This window comes from Ochotona curzoniae, unplaced genomic scaffold, assembly GCF_017591425.1.
Source record: "Ochotona curzoniae isolate NIBS_2020 unplaced genomic scaffold, NIBS_Ocur_1.0 scaffold_4506, whole genome shotgun sequence".
In the NCBI taxonomy this organism is placed as follows: domain Eukaryota; kingdom Metazoa; phylum Chordata; class Mammalia; order Lagomorpha; family Ochotonidae; genus Ochotona; species Ochotona curzoniae.
Window position 1 is genome coordinate 48,623,628 of NW_024467119.1, and position 20,397 is coordinate 48,644,024.

At 34.7% G+C, this 20,397-nt stretch overlaps 1 protein-coding gene across 6 annotated transcripts in view; it reads left to right on the forward strand.

Moving 5' to 3' along the window:
- The window catches only part of CAMK2D (calcium/calmodulin dependent protein kinase II delta), a 268,816-nt gene that overhangs the window by 30,278 nt on the left and 218,141 nt on the right, over nucleotides 1–20,397 (forward strand). The gene's annotated exons all lie outside the window — the stretch shown is intronic.

The window sequence follows — 20,397 nt, forward strand, 5'->3', positions numbered from 1 at the left end:
TATTCTGGATTAACATCGATTCATACATATGTATAATGAATGTTTTCTCCAAGAAATTTTTTTTCCTGTTAGTTTCTGCAGCCTAGGGTATCTTTTGATGAGCAGAAATTTTGAATATTGATGAGAGTCTTAATTTCTCATATGCCTCTTCTAGTTGTTGTTTCTGAATCTGTCTGAAGAAATATTTGCCTGCCTCACAGTCATAAAGATTTTCTCTTGTGTTTGCTTCTGGAAGATTAATTTTAGCTTCAGATTTCAGGCTTTGATCCGTTTAGAATTTATTGTTGCGTGTGATATGAGGTAAAGGGCAAGGTTCATTTTTCTGTTGTGTACCAGTGTGCCAACATCTTTGTTAAACCAACGTTTTCTTTCAGATGAATTGTTTTCATACTTTTGTCAAATCAATTGGCTCTGTAGCTATGAATGTGAATATTTGGATATGCTGTTTTTTTCTAAACATTTTTTTTTTCAGAAGAGGCCTATTTTTTTATATATATATACAATTATATATTTAAGTTCTCTGTTTATTTTTTTGCTCAGTTATATATAACACAGAGAGTATAGTCTCTCTTTCTCTCTGTGTAAGTCCGTTAAAGTAGTGATTCTCAGAAAATGCACATTGGGTGTCCAAAGAGGCTGTCTCAGATGAAAGTGGATGAGCTATGCTTTCATCACATTAGAGCTTCACTTTAGTAGCTGGTTCTGAAAAAAATATTGCTTTCCAAAGTGTGCAGCCTTTTTACTGTAATGTGTTTTTTTTTCTGTACTAATGAAAGTGCAGTTACTAGCAGTTTAATTCAATTACATAATACATTGAACTATAATGACTAAAATTCTCATAAAATATAATTTATACAATGGATAATTACATATGGCAGCATTTTTTCTAAGTAATATAGTTACACCTTTTTTAGTCTAGGGAAGGACAAAGTTTTCTAAGCAATGAGTGTTACAAAATTAACGAATATAACAGCTTTTAGGAATTTAAACTTCCCTGTTTTAAATAAAAAGTGATTCATAGCATTCATCTTTCCGTACTTTCTTTTGGAGAAGTGCTTGTAACATAATCTGTGCCTCACAAGATTACTGTGAAGATTAGAGCAGGAAGTGTATGTCAAGTGCTGAGCACATTGCTTGGCATGAGGTAGGATCTCAGTAAGTTTATATCTCTGTCTAGAGCCATGGCAAGTTCTGGGTGCAGGTGCAGTTGGGCAACCCATTTCACCTCTTAAATTTTGTTTCTCTTTAGTGTGCTGTTATAGTTCTTAATGCTCAAACCTTTTGCAGAAGTACCATTTCAGATATTAATTTCAGTTTGCTTTTTACTTATAAGAAATTAAAAATATATTGTGTAAATGTGTGTGTGTGTGCGTGTGTAAGTACACTTCAAAATTTTCAGGGAAAGTGAAGGTAAAAGCTAAGTTATATTTTAGTGCAAATTTTTTTCAAGTTGATGCAAACTTTTTCCTAATACAGATTTCATGAATTTTAGAAATCTGTGTGTGTGTGTGTACCTCTGTGTGTGTGTGTAAAATTAGTGCCTATTTTATATTAAGGGTTTTGCTTTCTGGTTTAGCAGGACTGCAAACTATTCCAAATGTAGAAAAATAAAATTCCATAATTTTAAGTGACTTATAGGGCAGTTTGTAGACCCATGATATTTGTTGTTAACACTGAAATAAGTAATGTATGGAAATGCATTAAGAAATGTATGAGAATGGGATGTGATTGGCTTTTGTCTCTTATTTAGTTAAGTCAAGTGATCAGTTGGTAGATGGTTTATTTTAAATAGTAATGCAAAATGCAATTTGAGTCCACATATTTTGCTTATCATTTTGGCATTAGTATTTAGCTGAGTGTTATGTTTTTTCTTTATTGTACCAAGATATGAATGTGTATCTATGTGTGTGTGATAGAGAGTAAGAGAGAGTGAGAAAGAGAATGAGAGAGAATTTTCTTTGACTGTAAATCTTTTTCAGGTTTACATACTTTAGGGATTAAGTAGAGCTTTATTTCTTTTAGGTGTGCCATGGAACCTGGGCAATAATTATATCTAAATTCTGAAGTTCATGTTTACATAGAATCAAAATACACTACACAATTCTGAGTTGGAGCAATGCCTGAGAGCATGGGCATCTTGTTTGATCTGGAATCTTCTTTCCTGGCTAGAGTTTTCATTCATAACAATGCAGAGGCAGACATCATTGTCTTTTTTTTTTTTCCAAAGAAATTTCAGTTTACAAAAATGGTGATGTTTGTTATATAAATCTATTAGCATGTGATAAGAAAAGTCTTAATGATTTCCACAGATGTTTGCGGGTATTTATTTGTAGCTATTTATTTAGGAAAGCAAGAGATAGCATGCCAGAAGACAAATGTATTCTTTAAGCAAACATTTTCCCAAGTTTTTCCTGTTAAATATTCGGTATTGTACTCATTTGTCCTGATTTTTAGGTTCTTTTATTTTTTTAAGTTCTGGGCCTCTGTTAACACAATTGCACTTTAAGGTTAGGTGTGATGATCTTAAAGCATGGAACATGTATACCTTTCGATGGGTTTTGTGACTATTTAAATGAAGAGCTACTTAGCATGCAAAATATGTTCCATTCTGGCAATAAATAACTGCATTTTTATATGGAAAATCTATGCTTATTTATCTGAAAGAGTAACAAAGAAGGGTCTTCTCATGCAAATGTCAAGATCCTATATGGGCATTTGTTCATGTCCTGGCAGCTCCACTTTCCATCGAGCTCCCTGCTTGTGACTTGGGATAAATGCCCAGAGTGCAATTTCTTGGTTTATGATAATTGTATATTTAGTTTTTAAGAAATTCCAGGGCCTGGCATGGTAGCCTAGCGGCCAAAGTCCTTGCCTTGAATGTGCTGGTATCCCATATGGGTGCCAATTCAAATCTCATTGGCCTCATTTCCCATGCAGCTCCCTGCTTGTGGCCTGGGAAAGCAGAGGAGAATGGGCTAAAGTCTTGGGATCCTGCACCTGTGTGGGAGATCCTTAAGAGGCTCCTGGCTTTGGATAGGCTCAGCTCCAGCTGTTGTGGCTGCTTGGGGAGTGAAGCCTCAGATGAAGGATCTTCCTCTGTGTCACTCCTCCTCTCTGTGTCTGACTTTGCAATAAAAATAAGTAAGTCTTAAAAAAAAAAAGAAATTTCACACTATTTTTCAGAGTAGCTAAATCATTTTGTGCACATTGCTGTTAGTGGCCCATGAATGATTCAGTTTATCCTTTTTAAATGTTAGCTAATCAGGTAAATGTGCGGTGAACCGTAGTGTGATTTTTATTTGTACTTCCCTATTGGCCAGTTATTTCAGACGTCTCCCGTGCTTATTTGTAACCCGTATTTTTTCTTAGTGAAATGTCTGGTCTTGTGTTTGGCCATTTTTCAACTTTATTGTTTGGTTTGAATTCTTGAATTCAAAGAATTCTTTATATGGTGTAATTATCATTCTTTGGTGGATTTATTATTTTCTAACACTTGCTCTTGTCTTCTTGCTGTCTTACTATAATTTTTTTACCAAGCCAAATGTTCAAACTGTTGAAGTCTCTTATCCATTATTTCATTATGCCATTGATATTATGCCTGGAACTCTTTTTTTAGTCTTAAATCCTGGAAATTTTTTCTTCTGTTTTAAAACATTACTTTTGGGTTACTTTACTTTTGTATAAGTAGTTAAAGTATGAAAGGGGCTCATTCCTTTTTCAGGTTTATCTTTTGGCTTATTTGTATTTAACAGGTCAAGCACTGTATGTTGAAAAGATTTCTATTGAGCTGCTTTTACACTTTTGTGAAAAATCACTTGAACATGTTGGGTAGATCTGGTTTTGAGTTCTGTATCCTGCTATATTGATCTGTGTATCTACTTCTTTACTGGTATCACAATCTCTGGATAACCCATATATTCTTAATATGTAGAGTGATTTTTGACAATTTCTTTAGTTATTATAGTTCATTTGGATTTCCTTATAAATTTTAGGGTAATATTGTCTAACTACAAAAATCTTAGTGATATTCTTGTATAGGAATTTGATTAAACATGTCTATGAACTTGAGAAGAATTGACATCTTTACTGTGTATTGAGTTTCTTATCCACAGCTATTATCTCACTGAATGTATTTAGATATTTAGTTTCTTTCATCAGTGTTTTATAGTTTCAACATATGAATTCTGTCCACATTTTTTATGTTTAAACTCGGTAGGCTATTTTTTTAAGCAATTATCAGTTAGAGATTAGTCCTCCTTTACTATAGGGGATCCCTTTAATCTTATATCTAAGGATGCTACTTAGATACAAGTAGTACAGTGTCCAAGTAGCACCAAACCTTACATCATTGTGATATCCACACAGTTGAATTGATAACCTGGATGGCTTCTTAATGATTAATGGATGAGATCGTGTAATGTGGCTACACTGGACAATAGAGAGTATGATTCATGTCCAAGGCAATATGGAGCAAAACAACATGAGGTTTCCTTGGGCTACTCAGACCAGAACGTAATTTAAAACTTATTACTTGTTTATTTCTGAAATTTTCCATTTATTATCCCGATACTAAGTGATATGGTACAAGAGAAAGCTACACATAGATAAGGAGAACAACTGTGGTTTTCAGTTATGATTTCCAATTGGTCATTGGTACATATGGAAATAGAAATGATTTTTGTGTGTTGCTCTTGTGATTTCATGTAATCTAGACAGAGAGAGTAAATTCCTTAGGATTTTCTGTTATTTAACATTGATAAGTGATCCACCTGGCTAGTATGTGGAAAGCAAATTATACAGGGGAAGAGGCAAAATCAACAATTATAGTTAGGAGGGTATTAAAATAATCCAGACAAAAATAATTGGTGGTTTTGAAAGTTGGCATCCAGTAGAGAGAAACTGTCAGATTTTGTGTATTTTAAAGACAAAACCTATGAGAATATTTAGGAATAGAAAGGAGTTGATTGTTTCTCCAACAATTTTAACTTTTAATTATATTATATTACTGTTTTAAAAGGTCTTCTCTAGAGATAAGAAAGCATCGGTGTGTATAAATCTTATCAGGAGTAAGATCACTTTTCATTTATATAAGAGTGAGTAGGATCATTAAAAAAGAATTGAATTATCAACAATGTCAGTGCCTATTATTACATTCAGGGCTTTATGGGAACTCTAGAAATGTTTGCTCGGAGTAAATTAAGAGTGATTTGTTATAAGCTGATTAAACCTATTAGCAGCTACTAGAAGCTACTTGTGAACTATTTGGGGTAAGAGAGCTTTACTTCTTATTAATAGCTTAGAAGGTGGAAACACTCATTGCTTTTTAAACAAACAGATTCAATAAGGAAGAGCTCCAAAAACTCAGAAAAAGAAAAAAAAATCAGACACTGTACTTTGCAGAGATAGGCATTATTTCTTTCTAGTTAACCTCTAAATCCTTCCAGAGTTTTGAGAATTTATCTGTTTATGCATCCTTTCCTAAAAACAGGCTGCTCTATCTGAGACCCTTCCTCCAAATTTTTACCTGGTTTATTTTCATTTGCTATAGTTTATTTGTAATCCCACATCCTAAATTCATTAAATTATAGAAAGTTTTGGTGTTTTAAAAATTCAGATCTAATGTTTTTGAAATTAAAATCCCGAATGGTGAAAATAATTTCATAGATGAAAGTTTAATGGACTGGAATATGCAAAAAAATCTGAAGAGCAAGCAATGGTATACTACTGATTTTATTAAGATGTTTTTAAACAAAAGGAAATGGCAGAATAGTCACACTTATCAAACTTTCTAAAATTAAAAAATTGTGGTGTTGAATATTCATGTTCTGGGGAACCTCTTAACAAAAGTAAAGGTTATATGAAATATTACCTTAAAATTTCATAACCACAGAAATTAAACAAGGCACACTTAAAATAAAGAACTTACAAAGAACAAAATATAAGGGTAGACAACAGGAAAAATTTAGAGATATTTAGAGATAATGTTAGACAAAAGCAAAAATGAATTATTTCACATACACTGACAAAGCCCTAGTGTAAAAAGCTGAGAGCACAGGAAGCCCGTTATCCTACTTCACTGATTGTTTGTGCCTGGAATCTAGAACAGTTTCTGGACAGCAATAATTGAAGCTCAGGTGCTTTTGGATGCAGGAGAACTGTAATACATTATCACTAGAATGACAAGAATTCAACATGGAAATGAAAAATGTGACCATAGAGACTATAGTAGGAAACTAGAATCAGAAATAGAGTTGAGATTTAAACCTAGGCACTCCAATATGGAATGTGGGTATCTCAGATATATTAATTGCTATGTCAAATAACTCACTGCATAAATTGGCTTCTTTTGATTATGCAGTTGAAGTCCATAGGCTTTTTTTTTCACCTACTAATGTAATTAAAAACATAAAAAATTAGAAAATTTTGTATTTCATCTTATAAAGGAATTCTCTTACTTCTGAAAACAAACTGTTCACATAATGGCACAAAATATAGCATATAGGGCCAAAAAATAATATATTGAGAAAGTATTAACTCATTCAGTTTTAAACATGATTCTTTTTGCTTCAGATAAATATGTTAAATAGCAAAAGTCTTATCCTGATATAATTAGAAAAGCTAATCAATAAAATCACGTCTTTTCCTTCATAAAATAAAGCTTTAAATACAGAAACAGAAGTATTTAAAAAAAGTTAATCTTAGTAACAACTGTATAAACTTAGTATCCTTCAGTGTTTCTTCCTCATTCTTTTTATTCTATCTAAATGCTAATATGATGGTCTTGTATGGTGACTAAGGTCATAGTTGAAGAGTAATTTTTTCCTTCTGAAAATACAATTATTCTTCAGTATCTATAGGAAATTGAGAATACTTAAATCTGTGGATGCCATAGTCTCTTGTATAAAACAATGCAGTGTTTGCATATAACTTGTGCAATACTCTCCTGTGATCATCGCTAGATTATTCATAATGCTTAGCACAATATATACCATGTAAATGGTTGTTACACTGTATTTTTTAGGAACTAATGCCAAAAAATCTTGTATTTTATGGTGTATGCTCAATTCAGACACATTATTCTCCTAAATATTTTGATATGTGGTTTTCCTGAGGCTGAGGAACTCAGGAACACAGATGCCCATCTGTTTATCTATCTGTCCATCCCTATCTGTGTGTCTGTGTCTATTCAACCATACATACACACATATACACATAAATAGTGTTTTGTTTGCATAGGTTTAAAACTCAAACATGGGTTTAACTCAAAGTTTGCAGAACTATACAGTTTACTCAGTTCAGATGAGGAGGATGATATGAAATTTCACTGAATTGTTGCCTCATTTGGAAGGAATAATAGTAAAAATTATTTTGGGTAAAAGTATAACACAAAATTCAGTGAACTTGTATTTAGAGAATAAAGATAGACTTAATAATTTAATAACTGAGCATTTTAAATGTTTCTAGATCTTAGAATTTATAGGAGTTATAAATTATGTCCATTTATTAAATGAGAAAACTTGCTCAGAAATAGTGAATTACAAAGTTGTTTGAGAGAATTGTTATCCCTTTTCAAATGTTTTTTGCAGAGTTCAGCTTTGGAAATTACATTCACACATATAAAAAGGTATCCTTTAATTTTATAAGTGTTATTTTGGCCTCCATGTATCACTCCCTTGTTTTACTTCTCACTCTTCTGACTCTGGTTGGGGGAGAGGAGCATTTTTGAGACCAGTGATAGTTTACAAGCTACATGGGATTTTATATGTTCTGCAGCTTTAGAAACCTTTCTGACCTAATGTCCATGTGAGATATCATATTAAAGATTAGTTAACTCAGCTTAATCTGTTAGCAACTTATTTGGCATTCTGAAGATAATTGGCTAATGTGTCATTTTCACATATTAGTTATTTTGGTTTTGAGTTTGTGACTTTTGGAGGCATGAAACATTTGAAAGCTGAATGAGTTTATGGGAGGAGAAACCTTTCCAGTACACTTTAAGTCTGTAGCTAGGGGCATTGTGAGTTGAACTGACAAAGGATGGAAAAGCTAGAAGAGTAAAGCCTTTGTGTACCCAAAGTGCATATACATTAGAGTTTTCACTGAAGAGTGAATCGTAAAGATGGTTAGAACTTGGGACTTATATATCTAACAGTAAGCAAAGGGGCATACAGAAAGTCTCTTCTGTGAAGAACACATATGTTTCTTTGGGAAAAGCAAGTGAGTTACAGGAGGTGAGAAAGTTTGCTATAATGTTTGACTACAGGTATGAACAGTGCTTTTGTCTTAAAACTGGAAACATTTCCTAAAAATGGAACTTATGATAGATTTATCTTATCCCTCTGTTGGGAGTAGAAACCACCCTGAAGAGGGAATTTATGACAATCCTCATTTTTCTGGAGGTTTTGTTGTTAGATAACAACAACACCAGCAGGGCTTTTAAATGTATATATTGAATTTTAAATATCTTTATAGTAGCTCTGGGCTTCCAAATGGGTCTCCCCATGAGCTGTGATATTCATTTACTTCAGTACTCTCATTTTCCAGCTTGGGAAAAGAAGGCTCAAAGAAGTAACTTTGATAAAATTAAAAATAATACAATAATGCATTAATTGTAGAATTTAGCAGTGCTCAGCTTCCTGGATTAGGTTCTAAGATTTTATCTTCTCTGCCTGTTTTAAGCGAGGACTTGTGGGCAATAAGTAAGAATATTCTTTAGTTGCGGAATGGCACTGTAAGATGGTTTGATGGTTTATGAATATCTTTGTTAGCTATTATTGAGTTTGAATTTAGAATATCTCATCTTTACAATTTTAATTAATAGTCACATTATTACTTTCTTACTAGGAGTAGTTAAATTTAAAATTCACCTCTGTTACAGTTACAAGCTATTGCAGATGATTATCTCCAGTAAGCTCCTTAATCACATAACCTGAATTTATTCGTTCCTGACTGCTCAATGTTGATATTTATAGAAGTAGTGTTAAAGTGACTAAGAAAATATCATTTTTTATACTTACCTAAGGAAAGTTTTATATATAATATTTAATATATATTTGTTAGTGCCTTTTCATAATTGTACATTTAACATAGGAAGGCCAGAAACAGAACTGTTTATTTGTACTAAATATGTTAAAATGGGTATATGCAATAAAATCTGGACCTATTATTTGAATATCATACCTGACTGGAAGAAACAGATAAATGTTATTTTTCTGTCACAAAAACTCACTTTGAGATGGTTGCTGTTATTTTGGTATTATTTCTTTTAAATATTTATTGACCTATTTGTTTTTGAAAAAATAACTGTGAGAGGGGAGAGAGAGAATGGGAGAGGTAGAAGTAGATGAGGTAAAATGTTAACATAGGTTTTAAAGTGTTAGTAGATATTGTTTCTATTTTTATATTGTTAAACTACCCGAGTTTAAAATCTAAAAAGCTTAAAAACTTTTAAAATAAGATTTATAACAAATACAGTTTCAAAATTAAATAAAGGAGCCTTTTGCAGTTGATTTCTGAAGTTTGCTCTTTGGTGATGTTTGATTGTGCCTTCAAACTTGAGGGCCTTTGATGGTCCATAATGTTTAAATGAGACAGGAACAGTTATAACTCTTTGTATAAAAGCCAGTTTTGATATCTAATTTAGTGGCTTGCTGGGAAGCACCATTTCCCATCAGCCTTGCTGCTTATGTTTGGAAATATGTGAACATAAACCTAAATTTAAAGATAATGAGAAAGGCTAACACTGTGGAACAGAGAGTTGAGTTGCTACATGGGATTCCTGAATCCCATATCCTAGTGCTAGTTCAGCTCCTAGCCCCTCTACTTCCAGTATTCGGTTTCTGCCAGTCATGTGGGGGAGGTGGATGGAGTTTCTGGCTCTGGACTTCAATCTGTTAATTCTCTGGTTCTCTCTCTTGCTCTAACTTGCTCTTGCTTTCTTCTTACTCCTTCTTCTTTCCTCACTCCCTCCCTCCCTTCCTGATGTCTCTCTCTTTTCTTTTTTCCTTGTTTGGTCCCTCCCTCTGAGCCATTCTGCGTTTCAAATAAATAAGTCTTCTTTTTTTCAAAAAATAAAAATAATGAAAAATTTAAGTGAACAGCAAATGACCATTACCTACCTAAGTTATTCCCAGATGTATTTCCAAGTAGATCAGAGTTAATGGTTGGTTGCTGCAGGATAACTCTGAAGAATTGGTGAATACATCTTCTGAAACTGTCATGGATTTGGGGTATAGCTTAGAAGTTAAGATGCTTGTGTCCCAGTATTAAGAGTACTTGGATATAACTATTAGATCCATCTCCTGGCTCCAGCTTCCCCACTGCAACTGCTTGGAGCCAGTGATGATGACTCAAGTAATCAGGTCTCTGCCACCCAAATGCAAGTCCTGAATTGACTTGCTGGTTCCCAGGTACTGCACTGTCCCAGCAGTGGCTGTTGTTGGCATTTGGTGAGTGAACCAGCTGATGAGGAACCTTTTTCTCTGTCTTTGCATCTCTTTTTCACTACCACTTAAATAAATACATATTTTAAAATTCTGCATGAGAGGAGCAGACAGATTGATGCACTAAAATATTTGTGAACAGAAATGCGTAATGAATTTTGAGTGACTCATTGTATGTCCAGGGAAATAATCCATAGGCTGGAATTTCAACCACTCAACCAAGCATAAGATGTTAGACTTGTTTAATACAGATGTATATTACTAAATATGCCTTGCTATATAAATTTAAAAATGTGTTCTTTGGTTATAATATCTTATTTTTACACTTCCCTGAAAAAATGAGAAAATATTTGACTGATGCTTTTGGCTGATAGTGTGTGTATGTGTGTGTTTAAAATTTACTATGATTTGAATCCTTTTTTTTTTTTTTTTAGAAATCCTCTTATTTTGAAGGGGATAAAACATACTCAGTTTGAATATACATTTTATGGATAGGATATATAGGATATATGCTATCGGAAAGGTTTCTTTTTCTTTTTTTTTTTTTTTAAGATGCTGCTTATATTTCAGAAAAGGAAACTTTCTCCCACTCTTGTAAAAATGTTGAGGTGTCTGTATGATAGAATAATTTTATGGGCATTCCTGTGAAGTAGACAGAATGTAGAGAGAAATCTAGTTACTGGGTAACAGATAGATTGCAAGTTAAACCCTGTGAAGTGGCCAGCACTGCTAGCATGCATTTAGTTGTCAGTAGAGGGACTGTCCAGCCATAGTTCCTAAAACCTTTTATGCATCATTGAATCTAGAGGGGTTGTGTCAAATTTTGTATGCTAAATGCTGAAAACGCTTTGGAGGCTTTCCAGTTATAACATCACGAACTAAAGAATGAGCCTTGAAAACATGAAACCTTTAAGATTGCAACAAACTGCCCAATGACACAATACCACAACAGTCTCCAAAATAAGGTCCAGCTTTGTGAACACTAGGGAAGAAGCGAGGGATACAGATTAAAAACGAAAGAGAAGATTAAAAAATACAGATTGGAAAAGGGATTTACAAATGGTTGGTATGTATGTACTTTCTCACTTTTCAGCTGTGTTATTAGTGTGAATAGAAACACAGGGGAGTTTCATTGTATTATACTCTATTCCTTTAGGATAGTTCAAAAGCTCATGGATTGCATCTGTCAGGTAATCAATGGAACTAACGTTTGTTGAGTATCTTGTCATGCCTAAAAGTTGTGCCAGGACTAATGCATAGATAATTTCATTTTTATTATGACGAAGTTTATACTGTTACAACTTCCTTCCACAGATGAATGCTTCCTAAAGCTGATGTACTGCAAGGTTAGCAGTTTTACCTTACATCTCAGACTATGGTTTAATATGAAACGAGTTTCTTTCCATTGTCTTCCAGTCGTTCCCTTGATGCATTTTAATATATCTGTCTCGATAGAGAATATTTAGAAATTATAGTTTAAGTGGGTTTTATAAAGCAGATTGTAGTTCTCATACCTATAGTTTAACCAATCTAGATACATTGGATGCCTAAGTAGTTTTTAATAGTTCTAGAAAAGAGTTCAGATTTTGTCTTAGTAACTTAAACCTACAATGGTTTGAGTTAAGCCATGTTCTTCTGGTTTGTCCTAAATAGAAATGAAGAACAGCTGGTTACCATTCTCAAATAATAGCTCATATATTTCTAGAACTTGAAAAAACTCCTTTAGCTTTTTCTTCACAACCTGAATACTTCTGTCATTTTGATCTTTCTTATTCTCCCAACACTTTTATCATTTGTGTGGACTTCCTTCCTTTCAGTTTCTCTGCATTCCTTTTCAGATGTAGACATCCTGACTGGGCATGGATGTCCAGAATGAGTCAACAATGAGGAATAAAATAGAAAGCTTACCTCAGAGTTTCTATTTATGAATTCCAATGATGTGCTTTCTTACAACACAACAAAAATGGTGGCCTTTGGTCATATTTCACTCATGCATCTGTGATAATTCAAGGCATGGTTTCTCTGCCATGTATCACCTATGCCATACTTCACCTGGCTAGCCCTTACCTGTGTATGCTGTGTTTTCATATTCCAAATCTTAACATTATGTAAAATGATAGAAAAGACCTTTGTAAGTGTGAAGGCTACTTTGTGGGAGAAATAAATATTTTTGGAAGATTATACTGTGTCCACAGTGATCATATTGTTAAACATACTTTGTTTTTTCAATACAATGGGATCTTGAAATATTTCATTTATGCCTAAACAATTGATAATGCAGCTGTGTTCCAATCATTTCATTAATTACAAATGGATTTTATAATATAGTGATCCCATTTTTTCAAGATTTATTTATTTATTTTCATTGGAATGTCAGGTATACAGAGAGGAGGAGAGAGAGGAGGAGGATCCTTCATCCGATGATTCACTCCTCAGGTGGCTGCAATGTTCGGAGCCGAGCCGATCTGAAATGAGGAGGCAGGAGCCTCATCCAGGTCTCCCATGTGATTGCAGGGTCCCAAAGCCTTGGGCCGTCCTTGACTGCCCTCCCAGGCCACAAGCAGGGAGCTGAATGGGAAGCAGGTCCTGAGGGGACATGAACCGGCACTTATATGGGATCATCCCAGCGCATGCAAGGCAAGAACGTTAGCTGCTAGACTACCATGCAGACCCCCCCATTTTTAGTAGTATCCTAGTTCAATAAAATTCTGTACATACCTGAGACCAGGTACATAGCTACTGTCATATACATATATACAGCTACTATTTATCATTGGGAGAGGGACAAGACACTGGTAGTCTGTTTCATATTAAGATTTACTTAAAGGGAAGAAATTGCTAATTGCAAAATTTGGTACAATTATTTATCAAAGAGAACATAAGAACTTTGCTGCCTGTTCATTAACTATTTTATTGAGGAAATGTTAGTTATTATCAAACACCAAAGCAAAGGTTAACTATAAAATGCATTTTTAAACATAGCCTACCTATTTATTTCCCATTTCAGATACTTAGTAATTTATAAAATCATATTTTCTTAGAAGATATTACTGTAATGCTGTTTTCTATTTTATACTTATTTTGTTTTTATAGTTTATGTTGATAGATAAGCTTTTCATTATGAGTGAAGAGTCAAAATTATCATTTTTATTTAGCTATGGAATGTATTGTTTTCATCCAAGTTGGAGTAACTTAGAGTAGTGGACCTACTATTTTCGTCTTGTCACAATGTTGTACACTTGCCAATTTAGAGTTTGAGCACTTCTCATGTACATTTTTAATTTAATGAAGTATTTATGCTCATTCACTAAATGCTGCATAAAGTAACTGAGAGGATATCCATCATTGTTTTGATAGTATTAAATCAGTAATTGATAAGAGTTAGCTTCTCTCTATGGACTCTTTCGCTAAAATAAATCATTTTGCGTAGAAAAAATCGGTGGCTCAGTATAACTTTGGAAAACAATTGAACTTTTTTTTTTTTCACTCTGCATACCAGCCAATTTGTTCCTTCTCCTATACTTCTGAATGACTCCTTGAAATTTTGCAATTAACATTTTTTCCCTTTACCTCAGTCTTACTATGAAACAGACTCCCTGTGTCTTATGGCTCCCAGTGATACACAGTAGTTGTATATCTGGGCACAGGTATGCTTAACCCTGCTGACCTTAAACCACCTCTTTCTTTGAGAAAACCTCCCTTCATTTGTATTCTTGACATGTAATTTTGTAATTCTTTTTAATATATTAAAGGGAGGCTTACTTACTAGATGAATATAATATTTCTTCTATTTAATTTTATTCAATATCAATTTTTAAGAAAATTCTGTCTAGCATAAACAGGTGTAAGAAGAAAACAACAATTGCTACTGAATCGGCTCAGGAGATCACCTTTGTTAAACATTTTTATTAGGAAGGGTGAGGGGCAAGTAACACTATATCTCTAAATCTATATTGTGAAATATGTGAAATTTGTTCACTTTATATAAATAAAGTCATAAGAAACAAAAACACTTTTTATATTTTGTATTTATCCATGATTTCCAAGAAAACTGTAAAGACAGTACATAATGTTCTTACATATCCATCGCTGAGCTCAGAACTAAAAATGTAGCTTACTGTTTCCCCCGTGTAAAGGCAGGATACTGCCTGTATCTGCTCTTAAAGGCATACTCAAAGGCTTTGATTTAGTGGAGTATCTATAGATGATGGCAATGTGGAACTCGTAGCTGCTGGATGCAAGATTGAGAGAAATGGAAGCCTCTGAACAGACTTTTCAAGTAGGGAGTGTTGGACTCTATCTCCTGCTTTGTAAGAAGAAGGAGATATTTCTGGAAGCCACTTTGGTTTCTGGTCAAATCTAGCATGAAGTGGGCAACTGAATATGAAGAAATCTGCTCATCATCTTTTTGATTACTTGCTACATTCTTTAAAAGCTTTTTATTTTATTTTCATCAGAAAACCAGATAAACAGAGGAGAAAAGACAGACAGGAAAATCTTCCATCCATTGATTCACTCCCCAAGCAGCCATGATGGCTGGAGCTGAGCTGAGCTGATTCGAAGCTAGGAGTCGGAGCTCCTTCTGGATCTCCGACACAGGTGCAGAGTCCCAATGGTTTGGGCCATCAATGACTGCTTTCCCAGGCCACAAGCAGGGAGCTGGATAGAAAATGGAACTCCTGGGATTGGTACTGCCACCCATATGGGATCCTGTCAGGTGCAAGGCAAAAACTTGAGCCACTAAGCTACCATGCCAGTCCCCATTGCTGTGGTATTTTTGAACCTTGCTGTACGTTTTAGGCAATGTTTACTTAAAAAAAAAAGATTTATTTATTTTTATTGTAAAGTTAGGTATACAAGGAGGTAGAGAGACAGAGGGGAAGATCTTCTGTCCTATGATTCACTCCCCAAGTGAGCGCAACAGTTGGTGCTGCGCCAATGCAAAGCCAGGAGCCTAGATCATCTTCTGGGTCTCCGGCGCAGGGTCCCAAGGCTTTGGGCCATCCTTGACTGCTTTCCCAGGCCACAAGCAGGGAGCTGGAGGGGAAGTGGAGCTGCCGGGATTAGAACCGGCGCCCACATGGGATCATGGCGCGTTCGAGGCAAGGACTTTTAGCCACTAAGCCACAGCGCTGGGCCCAATGCTTACTTTTTGAAACCATTATTCTCATGTAGCATTTACTTGTTGTAGTACTGCAAAAGCCTACTGGATAATAACTTTTAGTCATTGAATTTCAGGACTTTATTCTTCACTGATAAATTCAATTTACGTTTTAGAGGGAAGGTTCTTAGCCAGGAAAAAAATGAACTTTTTCAGATTCATGATGGACTATATATTGTGTGTAAGAATTTCTGAATTCTTTTAAGATAATCTATATGTGTTATTAATGATTTTGAGAGACTACAAATCACTTCTTGCCCTGTTTCTTTCTTAGCAATCTTTCTCCTGTGTGAGAAATATATATATATATATATATATATATATATATATATAAATCCTGACTAAATTAGGCTGGTAATGCAATTTTAAATTTATATGTATTCTCTATCTATGTATATTGTAATATACATGTCTCTAGTAAGAAGAAAATTTAATTATAAACTTGCTTTAATTAAATTACCTTGGATTAATAAGATTTAAATTACTAGTTAGAAAATTAAGTTTTCTCTTTTTTCTGTTTCAACAGTGAAGTTCATATTTTACAATTAGTAAAATCTATGGGATTATTCCAGGACAATCAGATAGCATACAATCATGAAATGTCAGTAGACAAAAAAAAAAAAATTGCTGATTGTTGCTTTTGCCAATATTATTAAAAGCTAAACGTGTTGGAAGTTTACTAGGTTTAGGAGTTAGGGATTGATGAAAATGCTAATTTTTGTATTTTATAAAATATTCAGCTTCTGTTTTAGTATTCCTTCTGTTTTGGGAGAAAGAAGTACTGATCCTTTTCCTTAAGAACAGTACTATGCAGCTAAGGCTATTTTACTGCAGTTATATCGTCTGTAGGACTGTGAAATTCTCTAGTACAAAAGCAAGAAAAATCTCTCTGAGTATTTGATTGAGATTTTAGACACTGTTTTTGCCTTATGAAGCACTTGACCCTTAAGAATGAGGACTGTGTTAAAAGAAAGAGAAAATTGCACCCATGGTTGAAGATTAAAATGTATTTTGAGAAACAAACCATTAATGTAGTATTTTTTATTAAATAGCTTAATCAGTTCATCATGATAGATTATATACTTTTTATCCAGAATTAAGATAAACTTTTTTCTAGTGCGCAGGGATATTTAAAGAAAGACTTCTTTTTGTTTCTTTCCTTTTTTTTTTCTTTTCCGCTGTGAAAGGCAAGATTCATTTAAGAGTGAGAGAGAGAGATGTCTCATGCCATAATAACAAGAGTGGGCTCCAATGGAGGAAAGACCCGAGGAAATGGTGGAAGTGGTGTATTTTATATACCATGTTAGGGGAAGGGAAACAAAATGAGCAACTGGAAGGGCAGACAAGAAAGAAAAAAACTGAGGAAAGACATTTTTAAATGTTCGAAAATCTAGTTAAAAAATAATTGCGTTGTATTCTCAGCAGATAGAATTAGCTAAATGACATTTAAATTAACAAATTTCTATTTATTAAATGAAATATCATCCTTCCTTGTTCGTCATGTTATTATGTGATTAATCCAATTTGAAATATGCAGTACATATTAGGTTTTAAAAACTAAAAATGTACTAAGTCATTAGTATTTTCATGTTTCTTTCATATAGAGAGGAGGATATTTTTGATTTTTGATATTTTGATTAAACAAGCCATTACAATTTCTCCTTGTTTTTAAAAATGTGGCTAGTTACGACCAATGTTGCAATGTAGTAGGTTAAGCCACTGCTTCTGAAGCTACCATGGGCACCAGTTTATGTCTGGGCTTGTTGCACTTCCCATCTAGCACCCTGCTATTGCACTTGAGAAAGCAGCAGATGATGGCCAAAGTTCTAGAACCCTGAACACACATTGGAGATCTGGATAAAATCTGCTGGTTCCTGACTTCCATCTGGCCAAGCCTTGCCTGATGTGGTCATTGGAGAGTTAACTGGTGAATAGTAGATTCTCTCTCTGTCTCTCATATTCCCCATAATTCTGTCTTTCAATTTAACAAATACTTTTTAAATTCTTATTATTTTTAATCTTTTTATTTATTATTCTTATTATCATTTTATGATACAGTTAAAGAGGCTCCTGGAATACCCTTAATCCCTCACCAATTCCTCCCCACCTAGTTCCCCTGTATCATTACTAAAGTATAGTTCTTCATATACAGTTATATGTCCATCATTGCAGGCATGGACAATGGCAGAAAGTCCAGCATCCTATTGTCAAGATATAGTAAACAGTTTCATTGCAAGTCCATCTTTGTCTGGAAGTAGAAATGCATACTACATTGTATCCTCACATCTAGATATGTTAGTTTCCATTTCACAGTTACTGTACATCCCCTTAAATGAAAAGTCACAGTATAAAATCAGCAATAGGAGGAAAATAGAAGTTTACAATGCCATGGAGTTAAATAACATGTTACTAGATATGACAGTCTCCATTTCACAGCTACCATACATCCCCTTAAATGAAGAGCCATAAAACAAAATCAACATCAGGAAGAAAAAAGAAATTAACAACACCACGAAGTTAAATAACATGCTACTAAATGACTAATGTGTAGCTGAAGAAATGAAAATCAAGAACCTTCTTCAAGAAAATGATGCTAGTGTATGATCTATCAGTCTTTGAGTAATTTAATCAGAAGAAAGTGTTTAGAAGAGGTGAAATTAACAAAAACAAAATCATCAAAATCCATGAGATATAGCTTCTGCTGATCTTTGTGGGTGAGATATATCACCTGTAGACAACAAATAGATGGGTTTTGCTTTTTAATCTAATCTACTAATATATGATGTTTGATTTATGAATTTAAGCTGTTTACATTCAGGGTGAATACAAGTAGGTGCTAATTTGCTTCTGTTATTTTAGCAATGGGTTGTTCATTGGCTTAGTTTTCTGTTGTCCTTTTACTGGAATGTTCTTCCCATTTGCCTTTGGTTTTGGTGGGTGCTATTGCTCTTCTTTGTCTTGAACTATCATTTGAACTATCATTTGTAGGGAAGTTTTGGAAGAGGCATATTCTTTTAACTTCTCTTGACTATGGAAGACTTTTATTTCATTTTCAAAGACAAAAGAAAGCTGTGCTAGATATGTTATCCTGGGCAACCAATTTTTTTCTTTTAGAATCTGGAATATGTCACTCCATTCTCTCTGGCCTGTAAAATTTCCAGTGAGAAGTCCCCTGTGAGTTTCATTGGCCTTCCTTTGTATGTCAATTGATTTTTTTTCCTGTGCACATATAAGGATCTTTTCCTTATGTTCAATTAAAGAGAGCTTGATGATCATATGCCATGGTGAAGATTGCTTTTTTCAAGCCTGTTGGGAGTTCTGTGCAACTTCTGCATGTTGTTTCCCAATTCTTTCTCTAGATTAGGGAAATTTTCCCTTATTATTTCATTAACTATATTTGTAAAACCAGTTTCTCTTTCTGCACCTTCTGGGACTTCCATAACTCTTATATTAGGCCTCTTAATAGTGTCTTTCAATTCTTGAATACTCTTTTTGGCCTGATCTAGCTCTGTTTCCAGCTTTTTGTTTGCTTCCCCCTGATGACAGGAAATATCTTCCAATTCTGAGATTCTTTCTTCTGCTTGCTTCATTCTATTTTAGAGACTCTCCATTGTACTTTTAATTTGCTCTTCTGTGTTCATAATTTCTGATATATCAGCTTTGATTTGCTTTCTTGCTTCTTTAAATTCTTTGAACTGTTGTATGTGCTTCTCATTGTTCATCAGAAGCTTTATAGTGAGTTTTCTGAATTCTGTGTCCCCCGTTTTCTCAATGTCTTCCTCAGTGAACTCTGAGGTTGGCATAGGGTTTTGCTCCCCATTTGCAGGGGAGTTTTCAGTAATACTAATTGTGCCTGCGTGTCTTCTTTTGCTCTTGGTCATTGTACTTCTGGCTAGCAGAGTCTTCTCCTTGGGGCAAGTGTCTAAGCTGTGTCACCAACAGTTGTACAGTTGGATTTTACTTATTGCAGTTGATACCCAGCTCTTTGCTTGCAGCCAATTGTGCCACTCCCTCCACCAAGTTCCAGGTCTAGATTCTTATGTTAGATTTCCACCGTGGTCTCTACAGCCCCGCTCCTGGCTCACAATCTCCAACTCCTGTGATACCATGTTGAGGTTACATTGTTGTCTCTGCAACCTTTCTCCCACTTCTGGTTGAAGCAGGTCCCAGGATTAGGGAGATACCCGGTGTCCTATATAGCTAGATTGTTGGTGGTGCTGATCTTGCTGGAACCTGTTGGCCATTAGGTCAGGGTGCCACACGGACCTAATTTGACTCATAGGATGCCACAGTCAGTATTTCCCTGCACGATCAGTGCAATCCATGGAACCCAGTGAGTTCTTGCAAGCTCAGCACATGTGCAGGTGACTGTTGTCCCCTGCAGTCCTAAAGATTTTGCCACACTGTACAAAATGGCGCCTGATGTGCCACTACAAGAGTTCTTGATCTGCTGGCCGTCAGATTGAGTGCTACCCAGACCTATCTTGGGTGACACCTGAAGAATGCCATGTTGCTGCAGTTCACTGAGTCAGAAATGAGTTCACTCCCAGCTCAGCATATGCTCAGTGCTTTCCCTTGCCTTTGCCTCCTTCAGCAAAATGGCACCCAATTCAGCTCTTGGGAGTTGACTGGGCTGTGAAATCCACCCTGTTCTCGCTCTGTCTGGGATCTGCTGCTGTGTCTCTGCTCCTGGTCAAATCAAATGAATCAGCAGGATGGACAGTTCTTTGTCTGGCTTTACCTCCCAAGCTCCCAGTGAAAGTCCCTTCCCAGCTGGTTGCTGGTGGATTTCCA